Source organism: Pan paniscus, chromosome 4, assembly GCF_029289425.2.
Source record: "Pan paniscus chromosome 4, NHGRI_mPanPan1-v2.0_pri, whole genome shotgun sequence".
Taxonomy (NCBI): Eukaryota; Metazoa; Chordata; class Mammalia; order Primates; family Hominidae; genus Pan; species Pan paniscus.
In genome coordinates, this window is record NC_073253.2 from 71,780,115 (window position 1) to 71,793,536 (window position 13,422).

Genomic DNA, 13,422 nt, shown 5'->3' on the forward strand with positions numbered 1-13,422 from the left:
GGCTCGGAGGAAGCACCACCCTCGGCGTCCGGGGCCCGTCGCGCGGCCGCGTTCCTCCGACTACTTGGAGCACCCGCGCGCGCGGGCGCGCGGCCGGGGATCGGCGGGGGCGCGCGGGTTGGGGCGGGGCCGGGGCCGGGGCCGGGGCCGGGGGCAGGGGCGGGTCAGGGGCGGGGCTGGGCCCGCTGCGCCCCCAGCCGAGCGGCGTGCAGGCGCCGCCTCCGCGCGCCGCAGTCCCGGCTGGAGCGACTCGGCCGTGGCGGTGGCCGTTACCGTTGCCTCTGGGAGGCTCTGGCGGCGGCGGCGGCGGCCCGCGGGGTTCGCGGAGCGCAGCGGGCCGCCCTTCGCCCGTGGCCGCCTCAAGCAGCCTCGCGCCGACATAGGGGAGGCGAGACGGCGGCTGCGGAGGCGGCGGCGCATTGTGCCCGGCCCCCTCCTTGGCGGCTCCTGCCCCCGGCGGCTGCGGGATCTGGGCAGCCCCGGGGCGGCGGCCGAGGCTACAGAGCCGGCGGCAGGGGATGGCAAGATAGCGGCGCGGGAGCGTACCGTGAGTCCTGGGGGCGGGTGGGCGCGGCGCGGAGCAGGGGAGCCGCGGAGCCCCGAGCGGGGTCCCCAGGGGCGGCCCGGGCGGGGTGGGGCAGCGCTCCCAGCTCTGCGGAGCGTCCTAGGGGAGTGACCCCGGAGAGCGCCGCTCCGGGTCCCGCCGCTCTCCGCGCGCCCTTGGGTCACCCTCGTGTCCTGGGGGACGCGGACTCCAGCGCCCAGAACTTCTGCCCCACGCAGGGCAGTGAGTTCTGAGGCCAGAGGTTACCTGGGGGATGGGAGGGAGCTTGAAATGTTTTTCCTTCGGAGAGGTGACCTGCCAGGTGATTTCGTGCCCCTCTGCTTCAACTCCCCTTTAAACCTGTTCCTCGTCCTTTCTGTATCCGTAGTGCATTTGACTTACCTGTATGTTTATGTGCTAACTTCCGAAGGTGGTGTACTGGTTAAACCCAAAGTTAAAGTGTTGGAGGTCAAAGTTAGGCTTTGTGAAAGATGCCATTTCTGTTACGTTGTGTAAAAGCACAAAGCTGGATTCAGGAGTTCTGAGCGACACAAAACTGCACATCACGTGTTCTGAATTTACATGATTAATCTGAATTAATGTAATTTTGCCCCCCACCCCCCACATTCCGCTACCAAAAATATATGAGGTCTTCTATTTGCAGTTGGGTATCTTTGTGTTCCTTTTTGAATGTTTAATGCAGTCAAATATTGTTATAACCTGTATTGTTATTGAGTGGCATTTATATGGAAATCGGTTCTTTGCATTTCTTTTTATGTGTCTTTAAAAGATACATTCTTTCAACAGAAAAGTTTCAGTTTAAAGTTTGTCTTCCGATTCCTGTTCAGTTTCAGATTAGTTTTTAATTTTAAAAAGTATTTGCTTGAAGTAAGATTAATGTGATATAGTAGTATCGTTTAGGCAGGGGTCCAGAAATGGTACAGAAATTAAATTTAAGGCAAACCTTTCCTTTTCACAAGTGGAAAAACCAAGGAGTTTTTTCAGCGCGAATGCTACTTGCCCTCCCCCTTACATGATTATTTTGCCACAGATCTGAAATTACATTTCACTGTTACCAGAGAGTTTCTTGTCTAAGCCTGGCAGAGAAAAGGAAGCCTAAGTATAGTGTGTTTTTTAAAAACACGAGACCATTCTTTTACTTGTCTTCTACGTTGACTTTATGCTTTATAGTCAGGGGCAACTGTTCATTTGGAAACTTCATTAGGGAGTTAGTTGCAAGCTCAATTTAAATATATGATGTGTTCTCAAGGTGATCGGAGCAGCTATTTCCTCTTCAAGAATTGAATTGAGACTTCTTTGCTTTGTAATAGGTGAGTGAGATCACTAGCAAGCCTCTTGATTAGTGGAGACTTGTATTCTCTTCTGGGGAATGAGAATCAGGGACTCTGCTGTTGAAGGAGCAAAACTTTTGTGATTTTTGAAAAATTTGCTTCTGAATGGTCATCCTTGACAAATATGTTGGTAATAGTGTGCATTATTCTTACATTAATTGTGCAGCAGGTAATCTATTCACACTGGAGAAGATTCAGTAGATATAAAAGATACGGAGTATACCTCTCTCCCATCATGTTCCACAGCTACTGGCTCCTTGTGTATGTCTTTCCAGACATAGCCTATGCTCATGTAAACATTTTGTACGTGTTCTTTTTGTTTGTATTCCTAAAGATGAGGACCCATTGTATACTCTGCACCAGCTCCCCCTGCCCCGCTTCCCTCCCCAGAGTACTAAATCATGGCAGTCTCCATTGGTATCTAAGAGAATCTGCCTCATTCTCTAACAGCTGCTGAGTACTCCATTAGGGATGGACCATAATTTATTTAATCTCTTCATTGTGATATATGTAGGTTGTTTCTAATAATTTGCTATGAAATTGTAAAGCATTAGTTTTTGAGGTTTTTAAGTGGATTTGGTTATTCCCAAAGGCCTAAAGGCAGTAGTCATTTGTTTCTTTATATCACCTTCCAGGAAATAAGTGTGCCTTCTCCCCAGCATACACTGTTTGCTTCTATATAACTTCACAGTAATCCTTAAGAGTCTTTGGCATCTTTGCTGTGAAGTGGGAGCCATGATGGTCAGTAACTAAAGTCATTATTCCTTGGGTAACAACTTGGCTCTTTGTTTTAACAAAAGAAAAGAAGGAACAGATACACATTTTAAAGAATAATCTGAGGAAAAATTCTTAAGTGTTTAAATATTTTTGAACGTAGAGAGGCAGCTTGTACCTTTGATTAAATTGAAGATGAGGGTAGTTTATGTTTCATAAAATTCGGTTGCCATTAGGCACTCAAATCCCTGCCTTCTGTAGATTATCACCAGTATCTTATATTTTAATGTTAGTATAATATGGTTACAGATTTTACAGTTTATGATGGGATTAATAACTTTTAAGGGGATGGATGCTTTTAAAACATATTTAGCTCTTGCTTTTCTTTAAAACAAAAAAATTGGGGTCTCGTCAGCATGCTCTTGAAAAAGAATAAATTGTAAAAGTAATGCTAATGCTAGAAATTGAGCCTAATACATTATAAAGCTTGAACATTAGCCAATGTTGAGCTTCAGTATTTTCATTATGCTTATTTTTGAGGGCTATTTTTTAGGACTAGTGTAAGCTATCATAATCTTTTAAAATATATACATACATATTATATATATATATATATATATATATATATATATAGTTTAAATGGTCCAAACTCCTCTTAGAATTTAAGGCATTCTCTTGCCTTTTATTTGGTACTGTTGTGATACAAAACTGCTAACGTTGTCTGTATTTGTTCTGAAATAGGTGTTTATTGGGCATCTGTTAATATTCCAGACAACTTTCTAGGGACTAAATTATGGCACTGCACAGGACAGACAGACCCTGCTATAATCTCAGCGAAGGAGATGGATAAGAAGCAAAGATACAATAAGTGATGGTGACTAGATAGTGCTAAGTGCTGCGAAAGAAAGCAATCAGGGTTGCATGGCAGAATGGGACAGGATGTGGGCTGCTGTTTTACATCAAGTGGCCTGAGAAGCCTCTCTGGGGTGGAGGAGTCTGAGCTGAGAGTTGAATGAGGGGGAAGAAGCCTATGATTTTGGAGATCTGAAAGAAGAGTGGCTTAGGCAGAGGGAAGGGCAAGTGCAAAGGCCCTGGAGCAGGACTGAGCCTTGCATACCTGAGGGACAGAGGACCGCCTCGGTGGCTGGAGTTGGTGAAAGGAAAGGAGAGAGCTGCAGGCAGAAGAAGAGTGGGCTGCGGTTGGTGCCCATATGTGTTGCATGTCAAGAAATGTTTACAGAAGTGGGAAAGATGTGAGTGGTGGAGTTCCTCTATAGGCTGGAAGCTCCAGGGGGCTAGCAACACATCTGCTTGTTACCCATTGCATTTGCAGCACCAGGAACCACCTTCATCACATAGTGGGCTATGAATAGTTATTGAGTAAATGAATAATTAGAGAGTTTACGAAATAATCTTACCTGCTTTTGGTCAAAATACTTAGATTCGGGAGTCTTTTAGTTTTCCAGCTTGGCTCTGGCCTTTGATATCAGCCAATCGGTTATACTGTTAATCACTTTTCTTTCAAATTATCACTTTTGTCAAACTATTGCTTTAAGTCAATTACACTTGACTGCTCTTCCATGAAATTCAAGTGTAAAACCTTAAAAACAAACCTTTTCAGTAAATTATAGTGACTTATGAGAGATTTTCAGAAAGGTGAGCATTTTTATCTTTTATTTCCGTGGAATAGCCATTTGTATAAGTGTAAGAGTTCAAAGATGCCTTTTGTGTGTGGGTGTGTGTATTGAATGTTTTAATTCTTTGGGCCAGATGACAGACTAATGAGTAGATAAAATATATGTAGGTACTTTTATTCTCACAGGAGGAATGTGTGCCTGCCCTATAGGGAATATCAATAATTTGTGGCATTTCCTTTTCCCAACTTCTAATCTGTCATTCTGAATATTAATTGAAAACTTGGGAAATGAGTTTTATGCCAAACAATTGTTATAGATGTCTAATAAGAATCTACATCTTTCTCCTGTGACTTTTGGACTCCTGTTCCATATTAGAAGTGTTGTGATCTTCCAGAATGATGGTTTTTAACTTTTTTATTTCCTATCTTAATCAATTAATAACTTAGCATAATAAGCAGTTTCTACTTAAGACAATTTTATTTCCAACTGTTTCTCTTAAGTTCTGTGCAAATTATATGTAAAGGAGGGTTCTTTAGGTCCTCAGTCTTCAGTAAAGAAGCCTGTGTCCTTTTGTCCTGATATAGCAAAAGCTCTTCAGTAAAAGAGTAGAAACACCTACCAGTTGGGGTAAATTTAGAGGCTTAGATGCCCGAGTTAAAGTACTTTTACCAATTCCTTTACCTTTCCTTTTGTGAAATATGGGAATTGCAAATTTGTCTTACGTTGTCTAAAATGACAACACATGCATTCTTATAGGATGTTGCTGCTGATACTGCTCAGGTGAGCAAAGATAGGTGTTTGGGAGATACTATTCTATGCTTTCATGTTGGAAGTTGAGGAAAAACTTCTGGTAGGTGGATTTTTTCTATACTTTTGCACAGAGGTGAAAATCTTGGCTTCCAATCATTCTTCTGGTTTGTAAGGCAGATACAGAGAAAGAATTGGAATCATTGTATATATGCTATATTACTAAGCGGCAGTATCCTTAGAGGCCACAAGGCGGTGATATCACTACCTAAAGTGTATGTGTGGTGCTCTTCCAGAGAATGCCTTGGAATACTGAGGCCTCTTGCAATACCTTCTTTTAACTTCTCCCCAAAGTGGGCTTCTCCAAAGACACCCTGAATCCGAGGACTGTTGAATGGTGGAACATCTGGTGGAAAATAGCAAGAGGTGACAGAAATACTAATGGGGCAGTGAGATGTAGACTTCAGGCAGAATTGTTTTACCTGTCGAGTTGGAGGTAAGGTGAGTGGGAGAGAGATGAGAATCGCCACCAGGACTTTAGGCTGCAGCCCCTGAGGACACCCGAGTGCCACAGTAAGCACTAAGGTGCCTGCTGCATGGGGACAGGATGCCAGCTGTTTCCATGCAACGGGCCTGGAGACCCACAGCCGTGCCATGCTTCATGCCTTAGTGTTTATAATGCAGTACAAAGGTGAAGGAGGCAAGACCATTGCAAAAACATCTCCATAGAAACAGTTAAAGTTAGGAGCATACATTTTCTTCTTGCTGGAACTTCATCCTACATTTATTCCTTGAAGTTGCCTGGATCACCACAATTTTACTGTAAATGTAAAATTGTTCTTTTGGGAGAGTCTGATTTTGTGGAAAAACTATTTAGAGCTTAAAATGCAAAGCTCTTATGAATAATAGAAAATTAAGCACTTAAACAAAAATCAAGTAAAGTAGATAACTTGATTGAAAGCTGGAAGGCCCTTCAGATCCATCTGGTCAGCTTCTTAAGATAAAGAAACTTAGACCCAGAGGTGGTGTTATAATTTGCCGAAGAATCCAGGAGTCCTGATTGGCAGTGTAACCATGATCTTCGGACTCTAAGTGCAGGGTTCTCAACTCTTCTCTAGAACCAACAGCTCCTCAAGGGCAGGAACTTTTGCGAGATTTACCACCGTGTCCCTAGCTTTAGAACAGTGCCTAGTCTATAGTAGACATTCACATATTTGTTGAATAAGTGATTATCTAAAGGAATTTTAAGAACTTCAGATTGCCATGTTAGCTATAAGACAGTACTTATACAATCTGAAAGAATATACAGTTTAATGAGTTTCTTGTTAGAAAAATAGAGCATGTTGCTATTAAAACCCAAACTCTTAAGCCAGACAGGCAAACGAAGGTGCAGTGTTTTACATCTTAGCTTGGTACCTTTCAAAGTCTGTTATCACTGGATTTTCTAAAGCCATTCCGTAAAGTTCAGCCTACTGGTATCTGGTATCATTAAGTTTTATATTTTGTATTTGAAAACAGATGCTTTAAAATCTAGCATTTATTATTTGAATTTTTCCCTGTTTTTTTTTCAGTTGTGCTTTATCAATAGCTCAGCTATTTTAAAAATTTATGGCCGTATGGGGATATGATTGTTTAAAACCAAATCTAGTCAACTGGAGGATTTTGGAAATTGTCACTTTCAAATGCTGTTGGTGGGTGTTTCAATTGTTATAACTTTACAGGAGGGCAATTTTGTATTACTCATCAGAAGCCTCAAAAATGTGCCCCGTCCCTTAGTCAGGCATGTGCACCGCTAGCAATGTAAACGAAGGAGAAACAATAAAGCATGTGTACAGAGACCAGTCTTTAGGAGTGGTTATAGTGCATTTGTGCACCATACTCCTGTCGATACCTTTCTCCTCGCAGTGATTCTTAAGAAGCCTACTTACTGGGATGTACCAAAATCTGGAGGGAGGTCCTCTGAAATTTGGAAAAAACTCACTTCCAGATTCTAGTGACCACCACAAAAAAATACATTTAAAAAAACCCTCCTCTAATTTGCAAAAATAATTTTTGTAAGTTTTTTTTTGTGTGTGGAAATGGAGTCTCGCTGTGTTGCCCTGGCTGGCGTGCAGTGGCGCAATCTCAGTTCACTGCAAGCTCCGCCTCCTGGGTTCACACCATTCTCCTGCCTCAGCCTCCCAAGTAGCTGGGATTATGGGCACCCGCTACCACGCCCGGCTAATCTTTTGTATTTTTAGTAGAGATGCGTTTCACCATGTTAGCCAGGATGGTCTCAATCTCCTGACCTCGTGATCCGCCTGCCTCGGCCTCCCAAAGTGCTGGGATTATAGGCGTTAGCCACTGTAACCAGCCTGTAAGTTTGTTTATAATAGTTATAAACTAGAAACACCTTAAATGCTCAATAATAGGGGGACTCATTAAATGAATTGTGGTGCATACATGTGATAGAATACCCTTTCTTTAACAGTGATGTAGGGGAATATTTATAGATGTGGAAAGATACTCAATATTTGTAAACTGAAAAAGCAGATTGTAAAACATATGGGTACGTTGATCCTTGTTTTTGCTTATGGAGTGTGTGTGTGTGTGTGTGTGTGTGTGTGTGTACAATTTTCTACATATTATGTAGTAAAATGCCAGGAAGACTATAGGCCGAATGTTAGGTGATACTGTCTTTCATGTGTGGAAATTACAATTGACTGTTATTCTTTTTACTTTCCTGGATTTCCCACACATAAAGCATGCCGTGTGGTGAAGAGTCTTGGATCGGATCCCATTTCCCATTTGCTACTACTGGTTGTGTGAACTTGGGCAAGTTTTGTATTTCCTTATCTGTGAAATGGGGATAATAATATCCAGCTCACGGTGCCCACATGTAGTATTTAATAAACGTTACCTTGATCTCACTGATCTGATATGGTGATTAAAGCCAGTATTCTATTCTTAATACAGAATTTCCAAGCAGAATAATTGTGTTATGTAAGTTTTATCAAACTGTTACAGAAAGCATTTCAGGGCATTCTGACAAACTATTTTGTTGCTTCTGGTCACTGGGAAATATTTTGTCGAGTTTTATTTACTTTAAAACTGAAATGCCTTCCATTGCCAATACATTTTATTTTGAATTGAAGGCATTTTTCTTCTTTTTCTGTTGTTGTCTTGAATAGTCCTGTATAAATTTTTGAAGGTCAGGGTCTGATCTTTCTTTCCTTTTATAGAGGTGTTAGAGTGGGATGTGAGTCATTCAAGTCACTGTTGAGTGCCTTTTCTTTAACAGGCACTAGGTAGGCATCAGATTTGCAGCAGTGTCCTGGACACACATGTCTCTGCCCTGTGAATGACATATGGAAGTGACCAGTGTGGTTCAAAGCCAGGAGGCCCACTCAATAAATAGATAGTTAACTACAGTTAAGTATCAAGTAGTTCTCATTTCCTCTCCTCTGATTTTAAAAGGAATTTTGTTGTGATGTTACATCTTACTGAACACAAACATTGCCTCCTGCTTATTCAACAAACTACTGTATATGAGGAACATGCTAGGTTATTTCACTTCGTTGACATTCATGAATGATTTAGTGATGACTTACATTACACAAGTGTGAGAATATCCTAGGTTAATAGGCTTAAAATTGCTACTATATATCTTCTGTGAAGGATAATCTTTCATTATCTTAAGTATGACCTCATGCCTTTTTGAGATTATCTTTTGTAAAATTATTGAAAATGAGCTCCTCCTAGCAAATCTAGGATGCATGGAATTTATGGCAATCCCACTTGAGAAATTCTAGCACATGATCTTACTGAGAGAGAGTGGCAATAAAGCATTTATAGTCGTGTACCATAGAAAGATGTTTAGGTCAGTAACAGACCATATATATGATGGTGGTCTCATTAGATTATGATACTATATTTTTACTGTACCTTTTTTATGTTTAGATACCCAAATACTTACGTTCTGTTACAGTTGCCTTCAGTATTCAGTACAGTAACGGTGCACAGATTTATAGCCTTAGGAGCAATAGGCTATTATACCATATAGCCTAGGTGTCTAGTAGACTATACCATGTAGGTTTGTGTAAGTACACTCTATGATGTTCACACAACAACAAAATTGCCTAGCACGTCTCTCAGAACTGTATCCTTGTCATTAAGCACACATGACTATATTTAAAAATAATGTTTCCATTTGACAGTGTGTAAAACTACATTAGTTTTGTAATTAGTTTTATGTAGGGACTTTTTTTTAAAGTTGGCAACTGTTCTAAATATTTTGATAACATGTAGACCCTCAGTAGTCGTGAAAGATACGTCTTGGAATCTATGACAAATACTGAGCTTGCATTTTATTTTCCTCATACGGCCAAATAAAAAAAAGAAAATTTCTTGAGTCATGTTTTCATGTTCCTGTGTAGAATTCATGGTAGGATAAGTTACATCACAGGTTGTGTAACCAACAGCAAAGTCACCATTTTACTTCTTTTTTTGCTTGAATAAATTAGCCATATTTTGAGAGGGTGTAAGTTAGGGGAAGAACAAATTTAGGAGAGTTATGGATCAAGAATCATTTTTGGACACAGTTTAAGATACGTGTGAGACTTGCAGGTGACAAGTTGTGCATATAGATATGTATTCTATCTATCTCATCACACTGGAGGTGACAAGACTTGCAGGTGACAAATTGTACATATAGATACATATTACTTCTATCTCACATTGTTCTACCCCATACCATTGCTTTACATGGACTTTACTCCCCTTGCCCCCACTGGAACTGGCAGTTAGCTTTCTTTTGGGGGTGTTGGGGATTTACTTTTCACAAAGAAACACTGTATGAGCTGCACTGAGTATGTAATGGTGACTGGAGAGCAACCAAGCTGTGTTGACATGTAGACATTGGGTCGCTGGCTAGACTTAGGACTTTGCCAACTCACCCTTTCCTGAAGGCCAGCTTCAATAAAATTACAGATGACTGTTTTGAAACTTTTTCAGCTCACAAATAGTCAAAGCTGTGAGTGCTGAACTCAGTGCATTCCACAGGCTGCATTGCTGGGATCAAAAACTCAAATGCTTACAGGGACAGTGGACGTTACATAAATGGCAGAAGTGGGCCTGTCCTGCCTTTTGTCTTTATGCTTTTGATATAGAGACAATCAGAAATATGTCACTTTCTCTTTAACTGTACTGCAAGATAGACAACATTGACAATCTAGATGGTAAATGGCAACTGGAACTTGTCTCAGTTTTGAAGACCAGTAAGGAAAGGTGAGAACTATGAAAAACTCCAGAACACATGTTCTTAGGAAGGAGTAACTGCTCTTACCTGGAGTTGATTGTTATCCTGTGAGATGTGGAATGAGTATTTCCAGAGCTTCTTAATTTTGATTTTTAAACACTCCATTTTGCAATATTGACAAATAATTCAAGGGTTTTTAAATTTCGTTTTTTTTATGTATATGGTTCAAACAAAACACATCTAAAGGCAAAGCCTGCCACTTTTAAACTATGGTAGGTAACATTTCTTTGCCCATCTTTTCCTTCACTTTTTTCATATAGTTCAGGTCATACTGGATATTCAGTTTTGTTCCTTATCTTTTCATGTAATGGCGTATATATGTTTCTTCATGTTGCTAAAAATTCTTTAGTATGTATTGATGACTGTATATAACATTTTATTCTCTGGATGAACCATAACTTGAGCATTTACATTGTTTTAAATTTTTCCAGTTCGTAATTAAAGTTACAGTAAATATATTTAAGCATAAAGCTGGATTTTTCCCCTTCTCCAATAAATTTCACATTCTTCCCTTAAAATTGGTTTATTGAGTCAAAACAACTAAATATCTTTAAGACTTTTGATACAGTTGAATTTTCTCCACATTTATTTGAATACTAGGAAATAAAATATTTGTTCATTTTATTAGCTGGTTTTATTTTGTGATTTATCCATTATTTGATTTTACATTGGATTTTTTCTTTTTTTTTTTTCTTTTTTTTTGAGATGGAGTCTCGCTCTGTCACCCAGGCTAGAGTGCAGTGGCGTGATCTCGGCTCACTGCAAGGTCCACCTTCCGGGTTCACGCCATTCTCCTGCCTCAGCCTCCCACATAGCTGGGACTACAGGCGCCCGCCACCACGCCCCGCGAATTTTTTGAATTTTTAGTAGACACAGGGTTTCACTGTGTTAGCCAGGATGGTCTTGATTTCCTGACCTCGTGATCCGCCCACCTCGGCCTCCCAAAGTGCTGGGATTACAGGCGTGAGCCACCGTGCCCTGCCCTGGATTGTTATTTTTTTAAACATAAGTAGCTTTTTAAAAATTATAAAAGTAAACATGCTCATTTTATAAAAATTAAGGAAGCTCAGGGAATGTAAGTAAAAATACAAAAAAAAATTTCAGTTTCACCATTCAGAGATAACCCCAGGCAACACTGTTACATATCCTTCTAGATTAATTTCTGTGCATATATATATGTGTATACACACACACACACACACACACACACATATATTTATGTCTACATCTCCAAATATGTTAAACCGTGGTTGGAATGGTATGTACATACTGTCTTGTAACATGATTTAATTTTTTTTTTTTTTTTTTGAGACGGAGTCTTGGTCTGTCACCCAGGCTGGAGTGCAATGGCGTGATCTTGGCTCACTGCAAGCTCTGCCTCCCGGGTTCAAGTGAGTCTCCTGTCTCAGCCTCCTGAGTAGCTGAGACTACAGGCGTCCGCCACCACGCCCGGCTAATTTGTGTATTTTTAGTAGAGATGGGATTTCACCATATTGGCCAGGCTGGCCTTGAACTCCTGACCTCAGGTGATCCACCGGCTTCAGCCTCCCAAAGTGCTGGGATTATAGGCATGAGCCACTGTGCCTGGCCATGATTTAAGTTTTTTAACTTATATTAATAATCTTCCATGGTGCATAACTGCACACTAGATTCAGTTTATTCATCCATTATTCAGTTTACTTAACAAATATTTACTGCACACTTTTTGTGTGCCAGGCAGTTTTTCTAGCTGTTGGGGGCTATAGCGCTGAAGAGGAGTGCTGAACAGGAGCCTGCTCTCTGTCTCTTCCTCCCCACCTATGCTGAACTCTCAGGTCATGCTGGATATTCAGTACTGGATACTCATAGAGCTCAGCATCTTGGTGGGGAGGGAGGGACAATAAGTCAGGAATTATGTATGCATAGATACCTCTAGGTATTGATGTGTACGCTGAAGGATATAAAATAGGATACCACAAGGAAGAGTGAGCAGTGTGTGGTTGTGGTGCGGGATTTGGGGGAGGGAGGCAAGCAGGGAATTGTCCCCCTTTCTAGGTGATGAGTAGAGGCCTTCCTGAGGAAGTGAGTGTTAATTTGAATGATGAGAAGAGTCAGGGGAAGGTGATTCCCCATGATAGGAATGACAAGTGCCAGGGCCCTTGGTGGATCAAGCTTGGTGCATGTGAGGAATGGAAGAAGGCCCTGGAGGAGACTGGAAGCTGGTGACCAAAGGAGAGACGTGTATGTGAAGAGTGTGGAAGGGGATGCAGGACAGAGAGTGGGGTGTGCTTATAATGAGAATCCACTAGACAGTTTTAAACTGGGGAGTGACATGATCTGATGGCTGTTTTTGAAAGGTTCTGCTTTGTGCGGAGTGGATTGGTGGGGAGCAAGACTGGAAACAAGAGGACCACTTCAGAGGCTCTTATAGCAGTTCAGGCAAAAGAGGTTGGTGCGCTTAATTTGGGGGTGGCAATGAGGATGATGGGTGTTTTTTCCTTCGGCATGCATTTGAAGGTGTAGCAGCTGGTAGTACATGGGGAGTGGGTAGAGGCCGATAGGGAAGGAAAGGAATGACTCAAGGGCGACTGCTAGGTTTTTTTGCTTGAATAAGTTAGCTATATTTTGAGAGGGTGTAGGTTAGGGGAAGAACAAATTTAGGAGGGTTATGAATCAATCAGTTTTGGACATAGTTCAAGACACCTATGAGACTTCCAGGTGACAAGTTGTACGTATATCTGGAGAAAAGTCAGGTAGAAAGTGGCATATAAATCTGGGAAGAAGGAAGGGTAAGATAAATTTTTAAATTACCACATATAGATTTTAATTAACATGATTGAGAAATTATTAAGAGTACAGAAAGAGAGAAGTGGGCTGGAATGCATGCAGAGATGTCATCTTCTTTACTCAATCCCAAATTGATGAACATTCAGGTTATTTCATTTAAATTATAAGTGCATTTAGTGAACACACCTTTGAAATCTTGTCTGATATCTCCTGAGGAGAATTTCCTAGAAGTAGATCATAAGTTGCATGTGAAGTGCTTGAATGGAGCCTACCACATAGTGAGCTCTTGATAAATATTTGTAGCCTTGGTTTATCTTCATCATTCTTACTGTTATTGAGTGAAAGGCTTTCAATTGGAAAGACAAC

At 41.1% G+C, this 13,422-nt stretch overlaps 1 protein-coding gene across 1 annotated transcript in view; it reads left to right on the forward strand.

Annotated features, from left to right (window-relative positions):
- The first annotated feature begins 208 nt into the window (after window positions 1–208).
- The window catches only part of LIFR (LIF receptor subunit alpha), an 82,977-nt gene continuing 69,763 nt past the window's right edge, over window positions 209–13,422 (forward strand). The window contains exon 1 of the mRNA XM_034960150.4: window positions 209–547. The gene's annotated coding sequence lies outside the window, so the exon portion shown is untranslated. The remainder of the gene's footprint in view (window positions 548–13,422) is intronic.